Below are 20,161 nucleotides of genomic sequence, written 5' to 3' on the forward strand. Positions count from 1 at the left end.
CATAAAACTCATCAAGGCATGGCCGGCTGTTGAGTCGACCAGGTTATCAATTTTGGGCAGAGGGTAACTGTCTTTGGGGCACGCCTTGTTCAAGTCTGTGTAGTCTACACACATTCGCCAGGTGCCATTCGGCTTTTTAACAAGTACCACATTTGCAACCCAATCTGGGAAGTAACATTGCCGAATGAACCCTGCATCAAGTAATTTTTTGACTTCGGCGGCGGCCGCCTGACCTCTTTCTTCACCATGGTTCCGCTTCTTTTGCCGTACCGGCTTCTTTTTCGGATCCACAGCGAGTTTGTGTACTGCCAGATCAGGACTAATGCCTGGCATTTCATGGACTTCAAATGCAAAGATGTCCTTGTATTCTTTCAACAGGTTGTGAAAGTCATCACCAAGGTTTCTCAGAGCAGTCGTCCCAACTTTGACTGTTCGGTCAGGGCAGGAGTCGTCTAATATCAGGTCCGTATGCTCACCAGCCGGCTGAGGGCGGAACTCATCCGGCCGGTCCTCTGCCAATGATTGCTATTTTCTTGCCTTTCTGGCGGACTCTGTCTGGGACGCCTTTCTTTTTCTGTCGCCTGTTTCTTGAACAGGCGCACTTTCCTTGACATTGTCAAGGTCTGTTTTTTCTCCACTTGACCCAGTGGCCTTAGCAGTGGGTTTGACATCCGAGAGATAGCACTCTCGGGCCATCCTCTGATCTCCCCTTAGGGAGCCGACTGTTCCATTGTCCCTTTCAAACTTAAGCAGCATAAGTGACGGGATTATAACAGCCTTGGCACTATTCAGGGTTGGGCGACCCAGAATCATGTTGTAGGCAGAGAGTTCCTCTACAACTAGGAATCGGACTACCATGTGTCGTCCTTCCCCTTTTTCGCCCAGGCGGACGGGTAGATCAACTCGTCCCAGTGGGTGGACGACTCCTCCTCCAAACCCTATTAAAGGGTGGGAGGCCGGATGTATGCAGTCCGTCTGATATTTCAGTTTTGACAGACATTTGCTGCTGATGAGATCTGAAGAGCTCCCAGTATCTATGAGGATTCGACCAACTCTCTGGTTGGCCACTTTACATTCAATAACGAGAGGGTCGTCATGCGGCCCCCTTATTCCTCCTAGATCCTCTTCAGTGACGACAATCTCAGGAAATGTATATTTGGACGGTCGTTCTTGGTGAACGGAATTTACATCTAACCGCCTTATATTATCTTTGTTGCCCCTAATAGTGGGGCCGCCTCCTGAGAAGCCGCCTGCAATGGTGTAGACGACTGCATCATCTGTATCGGAACTGTCGGCCTGTTGATTCTTTTTGGCCGACTGCTTTTTTGAGGAAGTATTCCCCGTAGATTTCTTGACATAAGTGTCAAGATCACCTTGATCAGCCAAGCGGTCTAGGTACCGCATGAGACTAATGCAGTCGTTGGTGTGATGACCAATGTCATCATGATAAGCACAGATTTTGTCTTGGTTCCGGTTGCTCGCAGAACCCTTCATGGGGAGCGGTTTCTCAATTGAGAGCCGTCCCTTTATTTCTTTTAGGATAAACTGGTTATCCTTGTTAAACACATACTTTGGGGAGTATGGTTTGAATTCCTTTTTCTTCTTGGCCGGCTGTTTAGAGGAATCAGCCGCCCAGACCCCTTTTCTTTTTTCATCTTTGTTGGACGACTGTTTCTGTCGTCCCTCTCTATTGTCGAACCTCTTCCCGTCCGACTGTTTCATTGTACACAGATCAGTCGCCTGTATATAGGCTTCTGCTTCAATCAAGGCCTCTTGAAGAGTCGCCACCCTTTTTCGAACTAAATCAAATTTGAAGGTAGACCCGTCTTTGAGACCTCTAAAAAAGTCAGTATAAGCTACCTCATCCGGTAACCCTTGAATCTGTATTCTCATCAGGTTGAACCGCCTGATGTAGGAACGAAGCCCCTCCTTTTCACCCTGCTGAATTGTTCCCAAATCAAGGGTCGTTTTCTTCGCAGGGATGTTCATTGCAAAGTTGGAGGCAAATAAGTAAGCAAGCGTCCTGAAACTGTTTACACAACCAGTCGGCAGGTTGCCGAACCATTGCTGTGCAATTCCCTTGAGAGTTGCTGGGAAACACTTGCACCAAGTGGGATCATCCAACCCTTGAAGGTACATCAGGTTGGTGAATGCCATCAGATGGTCTTCCGGGTTAGTAGTGCCATCATAGGCGCCTACTAAAACATTTTTTACTTTGGCCGGCTGAGCGGCGTCAGTAATTTCCTTGGAGAAGGCCGACGGCTGTTCACCAAGTCTAAGCAGCCGTAGCTGCCAGTCCATAGGTTGGACGTTTTTTGCTGCAGGTCCACCAAATGGAGGTGGCTGCATAAAATATTGTTGTTGCGGCACAAATGGCAAATTTGGTACCGCCTGCGCACTATGAAAGCCAGACTGTCGGGAGGTGCCGCCTGACTGACTCTCATGGTACGACTGAGTTGGCCTCATCGAGGCATTTCGCAAACTGTCCTGAAAATTTGAAGTAGAAGCCGACTCTGATAATCGGTCACTCTTCTTCTGCTCTAGCAGGTGCCGAGCATCTGTGAACGTTTGCTTTGACCCATCCGCCTGAATATGACGAACCGGTTTCCTATTTCCCGTAGGATAACGGAGTTTTGTGAAATCAAGAGCAGACGGCTCCCGCTTCTTAGATTTAGGATGGGGAGTCGCCTCTCGCCCTTGAACTGGCTTCCTCTTCAGTGAAGTGGAAGGTTTTTTGGCCGCCTGCTCTTTGACTGAAGCAGGCGGTTTTTTGTTGATCAACTCTTGGATCTCTCCCTTGAATCCCCTCATGAAGGTCATGAGTTCGTTCCTTGTGATGGGAGCAGACCCATCAGTCGGCTGTTGCCGAGCAAGCGGTGCGCCTGCTGGCTCGCTTCCTGTTTGAAGATACTCCCGTTCCCTTATTTCAGTATGACGGGTACGGCGGGCCCTTAGGGTCCCGTCTGGAGCTGTATGAGTTTCAACTTCAAATTCACTTTCGGTATCATGGTCCGACTGAACTTGAGGGTCGTCTAGGGGACGCCTCTCTTCTGGGGTCGGTACAGACTTGGATGCCATCTCTGAAGTACTCTCCCCACAGACGGCGCCAGATGTTTCGGGGTTTTCTGATGTCCTGCGGGAGAGCTACAATTCCGAGACTGGAACCGGACGCCTGTACCTGCAAAATAACGGAGACTCCTGAGAGCTCCGCCTCCAACGGTCAAGTTAGTACCTGATTAAGGAGTAATTAACACAGAAATTAAAGTAATAAGGTCTCTCTAGGTGAGAGTATTTAATGTAGGTAATCTGCTTTGCTAGCGAGATCAGCCGGTTATTAGTGTGTTCCGTAATGTTTCTCCTCTGTTCCGTTAATTATTCCGTCCCTTGATTAATGAGGATTAATCGAGTATTTATAGCCTTGGGAAGCGTGCAACTCTCTAGGTTTAAGGTAAACCTAGGGCCGATCGGGCTTCTAGACTGAAATGGGCCTTGATGGCCGGTTGTCCCATTTGGCATGGGTGGACACGTGGCGTGTCTTAAGTGGTCCGTGGAGGACGCGTGGCGGAACCTGGTTGGTCCACTTGTCAAACGGCGCTTGGTGGATAAAAATCCCCTAATCAATAACAATAACTAAAATAGAGAAAAATCTAAATAATCCCAATATCTAAATGTGTACATAAACTATTAATTTATCTTATGTAGTCATAACTAAGATTTTTTCCTTCTACGCCACTCTATCATGTGTCATATACTCTTGCAATACTAAAATCACCATACCATTCATATTTTCTACTTTTAATTCATTTTAGTCTTTCCTGGTTTCATCATAAATCCTTTTTTTGCTCGTAATATTGAACATTTGTTATTGATGCATCTCTTAATTGGACTCTGACCTATATTTTATTTTACCAAAACAAATGCAATCGATTTCTCCTTAATTTATGTTTGTCAGTAGCAACTTTAAACTTTCTCTAAATATCTTCATGATTAATCTTGACATATAAGGTGTTCCTACATACATGTCCATGTTGTATCTCTTCTTAATAAAAATCTTCCAAAGATACCAATCATTTAAATCATATAACATAATTTGTTTAATAATCATCATGACATAGAATTTTAATTACCTTCACTAGTACAAAACTAACCTCAAGTAACACCCAAAAAGTGTTACACAAGGTGGTAAAAGTGTTATTATAGACAATAGGTAACATTTTATTGGGTTATACATCCGCCCATGTTACCTAAGGTCTTATGTAACACTTTGGGTAACGTACGGTAACACTTTCAAAATTGTTATTATAAACCCTTTTATGTATCACTTTTTACATTTTTAGTATCATTTTTAAAATGTTACTTTTTATTTTTTATGTAACACTTACTTATCTTTAGTAACATTTTTTAATTATATAGTATCACTTTATCCAACATTATGTATCATTTTTTCGAACTAATGTAACACTTTGTTGATTATTAGGTAACATTTTTCAATCATGGTTTGACATATAGTAGCACTCTATTCGATATTATATATCACTTTTTACAAAGTTATGTAACACTTTATAGATTAATAGGTAAAATTTATTATTATTATTATTATTATTATTATTATTATTATTATTATTATTATTACTACTACTACTACTACTACTACTATTATTATTATTAATAATAATAAAATTATTATTATTATTGTTATTATTATTATTATTATTATTTACTATATTTTTTTAAAATATAAAAAAAAATTATGTACAACAACTATATGAGTAAGAAATCAACACATATGATAGAAAACAATTTGGATTGAAATACTTTCATAATTCTCACAAAAAAAATCCATAAACGCCAATTTTAATGTTTGGCCAAACAATATAATAATCCAAACACAAAGAATATTAAGTTCGATCTCTAACTTGGAAAAAGTAAGGAAAAACAAAAAAAACTTCCAAATTTCAAAAAAGACAGCAATAACAGTAAAGAGCATTAATAATAACAGCTTATAGCAGCAGCTACACAGCTAGCTACCCGAACATCAGAAGCAGTAACAGATGCTACCATCAGTAGTCTTTAGCAGCAACCAGCAGTAGCAGATAGTAGTGGAAGCTTCCAGCAGTAGCAGACATCAGTTGGTACCAGCAGTAACAGAGCAGTGGCAGCAAACCGAATGAGCAAGAGTCAGCAACATATTAGACAACAGTAGTAGTAGTAACAGTAAAAGACAGCAGCAAAACAGCAGTAGCAGCAGCAAAACAACGGTAAAAGTAAGTAGAGTTCTTCTAGCATCATAAATTGCTATCCCGATTCTTCATCTTGATCCAATTGATCTTATGTGTGAAAGCATCATATATCAAACAACCAGAACAAAAATGAAATAACGCAATAATAAGAATTGATGCTTTTTAAAAGATTATATATTAAATTATTAACCATTACCTCATTTCGCTCCTATTCATTAGTGTACAATCGGAATATGATTTGTAAGTTCTGGATTGGATGACACATTTTCAAGTGATCGAGTCAAAGTATCCAACACTTCCGGATCAATTTGCTTGAGTGTCTTCATTAATTCTGCTACAGTTTCTTTCACAATTTGGTCTTTATAGGGCTTTAAAAACTCATCGGGAATTATTGGTTTGTTGCTCTTTCCCCTTAGTGAACATATCCCTGGTTGCTTTTATTTTGTTCTATCTTTGTTTGTCTGGCTTCTATTTTGTTCTATCCTTGTTTGTCTAGCTTTCTCAAAATCTGCCATCTGGATCTTGCTTCTTACAAAGAACATACAAGAGAGTTAGTCGGCGAACATCAATGATGACAAACAGGTTTTTGGAGTGTCAGACACCTAGCAGAGTATTTAATATATGCATCTAAGTAAAAGATATCATTATTCTCACTACACTTACAATAAATGACGCCGACTACGACACACACACTCCCCTTTGCAGATTTCAGTTCTGAAATTCAACTTGAATTCAGTTCTGAATTTCAGCTCTAATTTCAGTTCTGAAATTCAGCTCTGAATTCAATTCTGAATTTCAGCTCTGAATTCAGTTCTGAATTTCAGCTCTGAATTCAGTTCTGGATTTCAGCTCTGAATTCAGTTCTGAATTTCAGCTCTGATTTCAGTTCTGAATTTCAGCTCTGATTTCAGTTCTGGATTTCAGCTCTGGATTTCAGTTCGGAATTTCAGCTCTGAATTCAGTTCGGAATTTCAGCTCTGATTTTAGTTCTGAATTCCATTATTCTTGTAGCTCAATATAGAAGATAGAATGTTAAGAGGGGAAAGAAATGGTGATAGTGGTAGGAAATTGGCAGGCTCAAGGAGAAATGGCAGTCAAATGATAATGCATCAGGTCTGATTTGAAAGACAATTGACCATTGGAAGCATGCTCTAGCAATACACCATAATATCTTAACCTGAAATGAATATGTATGTTGTCCTAGAGAAGCAAGAATATTAGGCAAGTTCTAGATTATTAGCTACTAAGCCAACAATATTTTTCTAATCTGTATTAATAAGAGAGTCTTGAGTTATATACACAAAATAGGCAGATTTTTGCATAAAAATAATAGATATAAAAACAAAGTTATCATGGTAGAATCATAGTAGAAAGGGTACAAATAAGATTCAAAACTAGGATATACAAGCCAACCAGCCTAAGATTCCAAGGCATTGATGTATTTTCCACATTGATTTCAATATAAGCCAAAAAAGAAAAAAAATGAAAGAGACAGGAAAGAAGAAAGAGAACCTGACTGGAAATTCGAGTACCTTGAGCATAGAAAGAGAACCTCAGCACTTGACTGCACATTAAACAAAGTCTAGATTAATTTAGAAATTCCTAGTAGAAAGGGTATTGCAACAGTTAGCTAATTCTAATTTGGGTGCTAATGAAAATAAGAATGACCCTATGAATATTCAACAACTCATGGGTATTTGACTGCCACTATAATATCAAACCTCAAATCAAACCAACTGCAAAATAGAGGTGCTATATCGCATAAAACTAAATTTAACCACTAACTTACAAAAAAAAAATAACACAAGTTCAAATAGAAATATAAAACACTACAATGATAGTTTGTCAAAATCACATAAGAAAACAATAAAGAATGAAAGCATTAACTTACCCCGAAAATCAGGAAGTCTAGGAAAATAGGTAGCCTGATCTGATCCTTGGACCCATTTTAGCTTTAGGGGAAGGGAACCTGGAATCAGCAATGATGCAGGAAGAATAGGTGGTTTAACACCAGGTCTCCACACTGCATAGGTTGGCCACTAATACCTTAATTCTCTCATCAATCAAACTTTGTGTTTGTTCGTTGCTCCTCAAATTGTTGATAGTATATCCATAAATTTTCATTAAGCGTGATAGTTGACAGAAATTCAAACTAGTGACTAACCCCTCCCCCAACTCACACACACACACACACACACACACCCACACACACACACACACACACACATGAATGACAAAGTCTGAATCTTTTATGTAGATTTGGCACCTTTGTGACCTCCTGTAATGTGCGCCTTTCAGCTTTGCTAGTTTTATTTGTTAATGGTTTGGAGGTCCCTTTCTGTCTTTATGATGAGACGCTTGTGCTTCTGAAACATTTCCTCCCTTCTCTGCATCATTGTTTTCATTAAAAAAAGTACAGCATAGATCATGTTCACATATAAAAAGAGATACTTATTCTAGGAAATTCAAATTAAAAGTAAAATGATTCTATGAATGCAATGCAGTGTGAGAGAGGAAAAAAAAGACATATAAAATCCCACACAATAAAAGGCTACAAAATGCATATATTAAATGCAAATCAACACAACAGCAATGACAGTTGCGTCTATATTGTAGCTTCTTGTTGGAGGAGGTATGAAATAGATGTACAAAGCCCGGAATTGGTCGAATAAACTTGTCCATTAATTAACTTATCTACTCGTATATGTCCTCATTTGAATTTATTTATCCGAACTTATCGGCCTTGAAATGAACTTAGTCAACTTACAATGTGAATAAAACATGGCCTTAACTTTCCATAAGCACCAACACCAACCCAATTGAAAAAATCAAGCCAATTTGAAACTCCACAACAGCTAAAATCCCAATAGCATAATTTCAAAAAACATAGTCAAGATAATTTCAGCAATTTCACCATCAATCCATATTCTAACTAGTAGTATACATCTATATTATAGAAATTTACAGAAATTTCAAACATGAGATTGAATTGTAAAATCACTAAAACTTCAGATTTCAGCAAATAACTAGCAATTTAAAGATAACCTAATTTAAGAAAATTGAGGATGAATTGTACACACTCTTACACAAATTAAAGCTAAAATCACTAAAACAAACATCATGAAAACCCTAAATTAGAAAAAAAAAAAAAAAAAAAAAAAAAAAAAAAAAAAAAAAAGAAGGAGGGAAGTGAAAACTTATTGGTGGAAACGATTTTTCATTGAGAAGGAACAAAAATAGGAGGAATTGAGAGATTGGAGAAGAGTAAAGCGAAGAAGCCGAACGAGAATTGAGAGATTGGAGAAGAGTAAATCCATGACCTCAACATCGAATTTTTGCTTTTTGATGGGGTTTGAGGTTCCATTTCCAAATTATCATAATCTCAATTCCTCAATTTCTCATTTAACTTTCACAAAAAAACCCCCCACTAAATCATTAAAAATTAAACACAACCCAGAAAACAATTCGATTATTGAACCATAATCCATGAGATTATTTAATCAATCAAACAAAGGGTAATCCTTAATTTCATCGATTTTGCTCAAAACGTTGACTTTGAAACATATGAACTTAAATTAAGTATATAATATAGTAAAAATCAAAGTAAATTGTATGATCCACGAACCTGGTAGTAGCTCAGAGATCACCCCGTCTTTCGCTTTCAAAGAACAATCAAAGATCGAAGTAGATCTATGAAGTGGAAGTGACAACCCAACAGCCTTGTGTTTGCACTCCATGGATTAAAGAATCTAAACTCATGCTGAGAGAACATTTTTGAGCGAGAATGAGAGGAGTAGATAGATTAGAATGAAAAATTAAAGTAAAGGGCACCGATTAATTTTTTCTACAATGGGATTAGAAGAAAAATATATTTAATTAGAAAATAAAAGGATTGAGTAACATCAAATTAAGTGTTACAACTAAATGATACCTAATATCAAAGTGTTATCATAAAGTGTTACATAATATTAATGTGTTACAAAAAATGTTACTTAATACAACAATGTTACAAAAGTGTTACGTAAAAATCAAATAATTCTAAAATTTTTAAAGTGTTACCCATGGGTGTTATTTAAGCCCAATTTTGTACTAGTGCTTTAAGGTTTAATATTTACTAGATCACACAATAACTGAATTGTTCCTCTTGGTTTGATGAGCTACGTAGGCGTCATCATATGAGTTAAATCGTAGTTAATATCATTGTCTCTTAGAAAACCGACCCCATGTAATTATAACACTTATTTTATAAAAACTTCTTACCATCATGCAATTACGAACTACAAGAAAAATTGTTTGGGCAACAAACTTATTTGTCACCCAAAGTCTACATTTCGTCGCCTGAACTACAAGAAAAACGAGCTTTGTGCGACGAAACCGAACTCGTCGTGAGCTTGTTGCCTTGTCATTGACGCCCTAACTATTTTGGGTGACTAATACAAAACTTGTTGCCCAATGTATAGTTTGTGCGTCACAAAATTTTGTTGCCGAAGAAGTGATCTTTTTGCAACAACGACATAAGACGCCGCCCATTTATAACTTTTGTGCAATGAATACATCAATTCGTCGTCCAAAACATGGTATAGTTTTGCACAAATTTGATCGTCTTTTACCTATTGACCAACAAAATTTTACGCTAACAAACCTAATCACCATAGCTGCTTAAATGGAAATTTGTGTTATGAAAATAATTGTGCACAAGAAATTTTTTTTGTATATTTTTGCAAATGAACTATTAGTATACAAAGAAGGTTTATCTTTAATAGGTTCAATAAAAATAAATACACATGTCCAAATTCATGTACAGTACAATATCCCTAAAAACAGTACAGTACAGTAACATGATTTCTCATAAATTTAAGTTCATCGGAATTCATCATCTTGTTCAAAAAATATGAATGCCAAACAACTCCAAATCAGCAGATCATCACGAGGTTGGCTATAATAATTGCACAAGGTTGAGTTGTAAATTATTGGGCAGTTTTCCAATCTCCATTATCATTACCAATCTAGTTTGTATTAGTGCCCTGCAAAAATGAAGATAAAAAAATGTCAAAAAGATGAAATAAAAATATATTTGTAACCTATAATGTAAGTAAGAAACCGTGACTATTAGATATTAACAAAGTTTACAAAATCAGATAATAACACTAAAATTTAACATAAAAAGTGTGTAAATAAAACCTAGATTGTACACATTACAAATAGATACAGGGAGAGAAATATCTCAACAATGCTTAAAAATTAATAATTTGCAGCGAAATCTAAAGAAATGAGTCACACAATGAGTACAATATAAACATTAATAACTACAATCATAATTTGTTTATCACTTACATTGCAGAAATTAAATGTTAATAAAAGAAAACTCAGTATCGCGCAAAAAAATAAATCAATAAATAATGTTCATTGACGATATCAAATCAACAAATAAAACCGTACTATTAGCTTAGCTAATCTCAAAAATTGATGAGTAGAATAACTTTTGCAAGTGTCGATCTAAATACCAATAACCAGAAGGTAGATGAAATTTTCTTTGGAAAAAGGAATTAAATGAGCTTTCTCTAACCTTATAATTATCAAAAATTAGAGAAGAGAAAAAAAAAAATTCTTGTTATGATGAGGAAAAGAAATACAACACCATTTCAAGTAGTGTTTCATTTTCTATGCAATTAACGATTATGAACAATTAAATAAATAAATAATTAAAAACATATAATGTAAATTATGAACATGGAAAAGAAATTAGCTTACCTTAGTGTAACTATGGCTAATAAAATTGGAAGATGCTTAATAGTGGGCTAACTTCCACACACCTTCAGTAGCTTCGTGGAAGGAAAGAAGGAGAAGAGCTTTGGTAAAAAAAAGAAAAAAAAAATTTAAAAAAGGTTGGAATATTTGATAGTTTTGGATTGATTAGAGTAAGAAATTGAAAAGGCAAACATGTCATCATTTGAATCCTATTATTCAATAGCTAACTTAAAAAGCACTATATTTTAACTTTTTACAAATTAGCTGATTTGTCCCAATCAACTCATTTAAAAAGCTCTTTTACCAAACACCCAAAATAGATGATTTGTGTAGTCAAATCTCTAACTTGGTCAAATAAGGTCTTTTTTGGTCAAAACACTAATTACCAAATATCCCCTATGTGTGACAAAAACAGAAAATTAATTGATTTTAGTTATATTTTGTCTTTTTATTATGACACATTATTCATATAACTATTATATATATATATATTTCATTAAATAATATTTTTATAAATGTACATTAAAATCATGAATATAATCATTTTTAGATGAATGATTTATTTCAATTTTAAATGAGTAGAGGAGGGTGTGTGAAATTTTATAAGTGTAAATTTTAAGTTTAATTGAAGAAAATGTACAATGTTTGGTGAGTTATCTAACTTCAAACTTATATTGTTTAGTCATATAGTGTATATAATTCCCTATCTTATAAAAAGTGGGAGAATACTCTTATGAACAGTGTTAGGACATATATACCCCTCAAAATATTTATTTACCCCTATACCCCTATTAAAATATTTATTTACCCATATACCCCTATTAATGTTTACTGCTTGTTTGTCATTAGGCGTTATTCTTGATGTGATTCAACGCTTTTCCTCTTCCTTTCTTCCTGCGCCCTTTTCTCTCCTTACTCCTTTATTTCTCTACTCTCCCTCGGTCCCTCCTCTATTGAAGTGAACGATCTTATGAACAGTGTTAGGAAATATATACTCCTCAAAATATTTATTTACCCATATACCCGTATTACATTAAATTATTTATTTACCCATATACCCCTATTAATGTTTACTACTTGTTTGTCATTAGGCGTTATTCTTGATGTGATTCAACACTTTTCCTCTTCCTTTCTTCCTACGCCCTTTTCTCCCCTTACTCCTTTATTTCTCTACTCTCCCTCAGTCCCTCCTCTATTGAAGTGAACGATTAGTTCTCCATTGAAGCGCCGACCGAGCTTTTTCTCCTCCATTGAAGCAGCTTTTATGGTGTGGTAATTTTTTAATTTTTCTAAATTTTAAAATCAGAGTCTATAGTTAATTCAATTGTTTACTTAAAAAAAAAGTTAATTTATTTTTCACTTGTTAGTATAAGCAATTTAGCCTATTTTGAATTGCTTTGTTTTAGCCTTTCCACCTTCTGTACTTGCATCTAATCAGAATTCTTTCTCACCTTGACTAGAAGTTTTTCTTCTCTCCTATTGTAATAATTTTGGATGAAATTTGTGTTCATTTTTAATCTACTTTGTTCTACTTCGTTAATTTTTTTGTCTTGTATAAATCTCATACTTCTTTATTAGAATTTTTTATTTCTTTTGTAACCTATAAAATTTTCGTCTAACTTGAACTTTAAAATTGTAATTGATTTCCGTAAATTTAAGATTATGTTTCCAGATTTCGTTCAATCACACATAGCCTAAACTGTTTAGCACATCTTTCATGTCAATTGAGATTCAAGTTGAGGTATTTCCTCTATATCATACATATGTGCAGATGCAGTAATGGATTAGAAAGATATAATGTATTTTGAATTCTGATGTCGGTTAGTGTTTTGATGAAAGTAAACAAGTCAGGTACGGTCAAAGGTTCATATAGCCTCTCCTGATGGTCTCTATTTAAGAGGTATGGCTACTAGATTCGGTATTGAAAGTTGATGATATGGAAACACATGATCCTAATAAATGTATAAAAATTCTAATATGGTCATTCCTCATTTTGACCACCACTATAATAAAATTTGATTGGCCAATTTTTCCTTTACTTAAATAGTTGGTCAAACCTTTTTTTTTTCTTTTTGTAATTCTTTGCCATTTTCGGAAATTATTTTTGATTTTTTGAAATTATATATTTTTTTTCGAAAATATTATACTAAAATTACTTTTAAATAAAATCCTAAATAAGATTAAATAAAAAAAATCAAAATAATAAATTTTTCTTCAGTGTTCTTCGTTGTTCTTCATGCTTTTTCATTGTTCTTAATTTATGAATGAATTTAACCTCTAATTAATGACCAGTTTAAATTAGTGGTACTTGCGCAACGATGGACATAAAAAATATGGCCAGATCCAAATAGTATATTCAAAATTTTTGAGTTTTTCAAATTCCGAGTTTTAGCGAACATGGGATTGGGTTTTTATTCCTTCAATAATTGTTTTTTTATTGTACAATATCCATTCATTGATGCGAAATAGCCGGTTTTATGTAATTGAAATCAAAATTTTTAAGTTTTTCAAGAATATGGGTTCGTTAGAAAATTCTAAGAAGAAACCGATACAATTATTATACAAAATCTTTTTTGATCCAAAAAAACGAATATGTAAATTAAAATCGTGTTCGTGTATATGGATTAGATTTTACCCAAGTACAGATAGGACATAACCTATATGAAACATCTCTATTAATTATTGGCCACGACCATACGTTCTTTGGACATTACCAAGTATTGCTTTTTAATTCATTAATATCTTGTTATATTCTTAATTGATAGTGAATATAACTTTAGTCTTCACTAGACAAACCACATTTCATGTTACCAAAGTAAGGTTTGATATCAATGGTAACTTATATATCTACTATAGTGGTATTAATTCTATAAGCATATACTTCAATATAACTAATTAAAACAATAAAACACCCACCTTTAGAAAAATTCCATGGGAAAATCGTTTAGGACTATTCATAAGAATTTAATCATATTTTAAGAGATTATAGAGGCAAGTCAAGAGTCAAATTAACATTATTATATTACGTGTGATATATTTGCCACACACACGATTTTTACCTAATGATAATTATATGTAGTTTAAGTCCTAATGTCTATAATAAGCCATTTTCCTATGATAACAATTTTTTGTAATATCAATTATACATACAATGCATAAGGTTAATACCCAAAGCAAGTTTATACCAACACCCTTTTTCTTAATTGTGTGATTACATTCATTTTCCTTACATTTAAAATTTCGACCTAACCAAAAGTCCAAAGACATGTATCTAACACAGTTACAATGCGTAAATTACGTAAATATCAAAAAACAATTCCTTTGTCTGCTAGTAAATTATATTTTGGGTGACAAATTTTGTATTTTGTATACATATAACCCCTCAAAAAAAATGTACACATATCTAATATATATAAATAAAGTTGGCATTTTTCGGGAGCATTCGACGCGCCACCACTAGTAGAAAAAATGCTATTTGTAACTGGCGAAACTGACTTTTTGTAACTGGCAATGTTAGTTGTGAATGTCACCCGTTACAACTACTGAAAATTATTCGTAACCGGCTAATGTTAGTTACAAATAATGTACTATTCGTAACTGACTCAACCTAACGCCAGTTAAAAAAAGTCAATTTTCCAAGTTAGAAAGCATACTATTCGTAACTGACATTAAGTTGCGCCGGTTACAATTAGGGTATTTTTAGTAACTGGCAAATCTTAACGCTACATTTTTAGTAAATAGCATTTTATTTAAATTTTTAAAAAATGGCAATAGTAGCAGATGGCCCTACTGCCATTACCCACGCTACATTTTTTTTTAATGTGAAGCACCATAAATTATTAACCCAACTTTTGTACAATAATAAATACAATGAGTATTAATCTATGGGTTAAAACCTATTATAATTCAACCAATAAAACATGTACTCCAAAATAATTACTAGTGTAATATAATTATGCATCCTGACAATTGTTCAATGATTAGATTGATATTAATTGAACAAGGTATGTAGTATAATTAACTGCACCAATTAAAGCAGCAGCGACAACAGCAACAAAGGCAGCAACGCTCGACAATAGCAACAGAGGCAGCAGCGACAACAGCAACTTAATTAGCAGTGAGAGCAGAAATTACAGATTGAGTACAAGCTTCCTGTAAAATAGTGATGTTTAGACCTTGGGAAACTTTCATAATAAAATTGTCACAATATGCAATTGTAATCATACAATTTACTCTGGAGAAGCTGTACTACAAGATCATATCACTTGACTTGTGCTATATTTAGCTTTAGCAATGTTCAAATAGAAATTTATCCAAACAAGAGACCCTCAAATATCCCAAAGAACTTTCTAAAGAGCTTGTAAATCACATTAAAAATATATATTTTTTCATATACTTATTTTATAAGGGAAAAATATTATATCCTCTACTTGTCAAGCAAGATACAATAGCGTTCTCCTACCAAGGGAAATAGGGAATAGGAAATGCAAACAACCAATCTACTGTTTAACCACTTAATATAAAAGAAAAAAAATTAAAAAAACAATCACATCATTTTTGCATACTCTTCTAATGGTAAAATCAGCTTCCAACTTAGTATGGGACTAGAGCATCAGCTAAAATTAGATCACGACGCAGTAGAACCAACCAATCCCATCTACAGCACACTGAACTAGTGAACCACGTACACAGCCTCATACTTATTTCCTTTATATATATATATATATATATGTTTATTATTTGTTCTCACTTTTTGTCAATTATCTCTTAATGGGGACAGAAAGGCAGAGAGATAAAGGCTAGAATAGATGAGTTATAGATCTTTACTCAATTCACATCCGATTTCACACAAACTCCCATCCATGGAATTATTCTGCTAATTATATTTTGATGGAATGTGCAAATAAACTAGTTTACAATAGAGTGGTGTAATAGTAGACTTATCTAACTAAATTTTGAAGAACTATATACTACCATAGGTCCATAATCCATATCTATTTCATGGAAGGGAACATGCATAAGTGGCTCGTTTTATATGACATAGTCAACTCATGCAAGATTTTACCATAAGATCCTAGTAATTGTGAATTGTTTCTTCCAATGATAGACAATATCAGAGAAAAAAAATCAAGTTTTGAAATTGGAAGTATAAAATGGACATTAGAGGACAGGTACATGCCACTCAATAAATGACGGGGTAATAATAATTTCACAAACTCTCATATAAAGGTAATAAATGAGAAATACAACATAAACATACAAAAACACAAAAATCAGCACAAGGAAGCATTGAAAGATGATATAGAAGAGGTAAATGAAAGTACCTTGACAGGAATGTCACGAATGGTAGCTTAGTGGTTAAAAGTTCTCGAAGTCCCCTAACAGCCTTAACCTTATTAGCTAATACATCTAGCAATGGCAAAAGCTCCTCTGTTGTCAAAGATAGGGTCAACCAGAGAACAGGTCTCAAACCCTTCTTGTATTCACTCTCATGCTTAGAGTCTCTGGTTGGCCCTTTCTTCTTTTTCTTCTTGTTGTTCTTATCTTTTCCTTTCTTTGGATCACTTGCATCATCCTTTTGAGAATCAACATGTTTTAGGCTGCCCCTTCAGGAGTAAGCTTTGAGAATTTCTTTAATGTCTTTGCATCATCAGCATCATCATTGGCACTTTTGGAGTTCTTCCACAACATAATTTACTTGGTAAAAATAGCGCCTATTTGGAATGAAATTAATCTTAATATCATGAATTGATTAAGTAAATTATTGTTTAAAAATAATAAACCAGTAATCTAAAACACATTACCCCATACATATAATCACAACCTCAAAATCACTCTTGCACACATGCAGCCTCACATACACTCTTAAACAACTGCATATAGTTTCATATACACCTCATACTAACTTTAAGACTCTGACATTCAACACCACCTCACACATAAACAAAAAAATCAGCTTCATTATATACAACAATAGAAAGAAAATCACCAAAAACAAAAATGCAATTAGAATACCACGTTTAATTGGCAAATGAAAGTGTAATGACTTTAATCTTGCTGAACATATAAAATTCTAGTAGTGGACTTTCACATGATTAGTATTATGCATACTATACAACTTTATTAATTCACAAAATTGTTCAAATCTAACACCCCCATTCTAATTAATGAACTCTAAATTTGGCTCATATACTGCAAAAATACTACTCTATAAGTCTACAATTAATTACCTAGGAAAGAAAAATTAACATCAAATAATTGTTCAAAAAACTTGGGAAAAACTCAATGACATTATTGAAGATAAATTTAAATGAAGAACAAAAAAAATGGATATATATATATATATATATATATATATATATATATATATATATATATATATATATATATGTTACCAATTAATCAGAAATCACATAGAATAAGAAGTAAACATATATGAATTGTTCAAACACAAGATTGATAGCTTCAAATCCTAGCCCGACAAAATGAAATTTCAGTCAGAGCCTTCACGGCTAACCAAATTTAACACCAAATTACACAAACTTCAAACGATTTGTAAAATATTATTTTATTACGGAGTATAATAAAATTATTAGCAAATTAAATCCCTACAAAATTAACGTACAAAATAACAAATTTTTAAAAATCATTGAAATCAAGACAAGGGAGAAAAAAACCTCAACAGCAAGGTACGCAAGGACGATGACTAGACTTGATGGATCTCCGACGTAGTGCTCAGTGTACTTCATAGCCTTCAAAATCTGAGAAATAAAGACCCATTGGAAACGTCAAAACCAGAGAAATCGCTCACTTCGTTGGCCCGAAACCTAGGGTTTTACCTCTTCCTCCCAACTTAAGAGATCTAATTTTCTCTAGATTCACCTCGTACTACCTCATTGAATTTCGAATCAGAGTAATTAAACAACGAAGAGATCTAACAAACTTATAAGAGGATTGAGAAAAGAGAAGGTTTTGAATAAGGGTGAAAGAGAGAAGAAATAGGGTAGCCCATAATCTTCATGAGAGAGAAAGGTAAAACTGAGGGCGTGATATATTTAACCGTTTAATCAAGGAAGATTAGTAACTGGCTTTGCTAAAGCTAGTTATTGCTAAAGCTAGTTACGAGTAAAGAAGGTTAGTAAAGTTGTACCAACTATTTATAACTGGCCTTTTTTCCGCACGTTACTAATGTTTGGTTGGACAATCTTTGACCAAGTATTAGTAACTGACCTAACCACGCGGGTTACTAATATTAATTTATTTGTAACCAACACTAATTTTGTTAGTTACTAATGCTCTTTCAGTAACTAACGTAACATACGTAGGTTACTAATAGGGCCTTACAAATGAGCTTTTTTCTACTAGTGCACATAAGAATAATAATTTATTTTAGAATTAAAAAATTCACTCGCCACCTAAGAAAAAGTGACGAATAAGATTTAAGAATTTTTCCACATAGATAAAAATAACGAATTGTGAACAATTAAAATTTAAATTATTTATAAAAACTAATAATTATTTTTTTTTACATATATGGATGTAAATCATTGATCGTAAATATCTTTAATCTCTCCCTAACAAATATTATAAAAATTAGATATTAAAAATGTACTCATCGAAACGAATAAAACGAAAGATTCCCCCTTATTTTTTTAATAGTTAAAAAATTTTAGATGAGACTAACATTTTGAAACAGAACGAGTATATAAAAAAATGCATTTGCAAAGGACTTATTTTAATCAATAAATAAAATGATTTGTCATTTATTTTTTATTAAGCAAAATTGAAGAATATGGTTTGGGTTTTTAAAGTCAAGTGCCACGTAAAATAAATAAACCTACAAAAGATAACTTTAGTGTTAATTTTTTTTTAAAAAAATTATCTTATGATATTAGGAATTTTACTCAAATATCCGATGAATGATCTTCATATAAAAAAATCTTAAATTAATTAAAAATATTTACTAAAACTGTACGTCGCACGGGCTTATCTCTAGTAGTCATAACAACTATTCAAAAATACAATACAAGTAAATAATGGCATGCGATAAATTCCCGATTAATGTACAAAAATCTTTGCCTTTAATATAAGATTAAGATTAGCTGTTGATAGCACATTCAATGTTACATCCATACCTTTATTTGTAAACAAAATATTTCATATGAATGTGACTGACTTAATTGATTTTTTGAATAGAAATTTAAAGAATTTAATTGATTTGCTTTATGATTGATTTTTTAACAAAAAAAGAAATGAATTTGATTGAATTTTTTGAAAGGAAGGAAAAATAATTGAGCTGTGAGGATAGCTGCGCCTAAGTGGAAGGAGGGTCCTCTACATTTCTCTGATTAGTTTGATGTGTTTACTGTTTAGGCGTTCTGAGCTCATAATTAATTTTTCTTTAAAAAAAAGGAAGGAAAATAATTCATATGAGTTTTGATTAGGGGATTTTGCTCCCACCAATCGGAATGCGCCACGTGGGCCAATCAGGTCCTGCCAAGTGTCCCCCAGTTGGACCTCTCAGAGCTTGCCACGTGGCACACGCTTATTCGTCCACCCTGGACTTATTATGTCATGACATGAGGCATACTCCATGCCTAACGGAGAAGCCGGTCACCTAGGCCCAACTTCCGAGGGAAGCCCAATCAGCCCAAGGTTAACCTAAACCTAGATTGACACGTTTCCCGAGGTTATAAATACCTCCCTTAATCCTCATTAAGGGAGATTACGCAAAAGACGCAGATTACACACATTAAATACTCTCACCTAGAGAGACTCAATCACTTTAATTTCCGCATTAATTACTCCTTAATCAAGTACTAACTTGACCGTCGGAGGCGGATCTCCAATCATCCGGAGCATCCGTTTGTTTTGCAGGTACAGGCGTCCGGTTCCAGTCTCGGAATTGTAACTCTCCCGCAAGACATCAGAAAACCCGAAACAAGTTTCATCATTATTGTTAGAATATATGATATAATTATCTTATATTCTGTTTTATACTTTTATGTACATATCTCTAATTTAGTTAAGAGTATATTTTGTGTATATCCTTCCCTTGTATAATGCCTTAATTGTAGGCTAGCTTTTGACTTGTAATCTGTATATACTCCGTATGTGTTTAGCATGCTAATGAGAAGGTCATCCAATTCTGAGATGGGAATATTTTGTTTCCT

General features: G+C 34.0%; 2 long non-coding RNA genes across 4 annotated transcripts; both read right to left on the reverse strand.

Moving 5' to 3' along the window:
* Positions 1-4,787: 4,787 nt before the first annotated feature.
* On the reverse strand, positions 4,788-9,075 carry LOC110716179. 3 transcript variants are annotated; one of them, XR_002510407.1, is made up of 5 exons: positions 8,866-9,075; positions 7,132-7,627; positions 6,773-6,804; positions 5,437-5,765; positions 4,788-5,327 (listed from the first exon to the last, which is right to left on the reverse strand). It is a non-coding gene; the product is annotated as an uncharacterized LOC110716179 (long non-coding RNA). The 3 variants fall into 3 exon arrangements; XR_002510405.1 differs by having other exon boundaries at positions 6,753-6,804; XR_002510406.1 differs by having other exon boundaries at positions 5,437-5,768; positions 6,753-6,804.
* A 5,667-nt stretch (positions 9,076-14,742) lies between these two features.
* On the reverse strand, positions 14,743-18,053 carry LOC110716195. The gene is made up of 3 exons (XR_002510417.1): positions 17,666-18,053; positions 16,313-16,702; positions 14,743-15,140 (listed from the first exon to the last, which is right to left on the reverse strand). It is a non-coding gene; the product is annotated as an uncharacterized LOC110716195 (long non-coding RNA).
* Positions 18,054-20,161: the final 2,108 nt, after the last annotated feature.

The sequence above is a fragment of the Chenopodium quinoa genome, unplaced genomic scaffold, assembly GCF_001683475.1.
Source record: "Chenopodium quinoa cultivar QQ74 unplaced genomic scaffold, ASM168347v1, whole genome shotgun sequence".
NCBI lineage: Eukaryota > Viridiplantae > Streptophyta > Magnoliopsida > Caryophyllales > Amaranthaceae > Chenopodium > Chenopodium quinoa.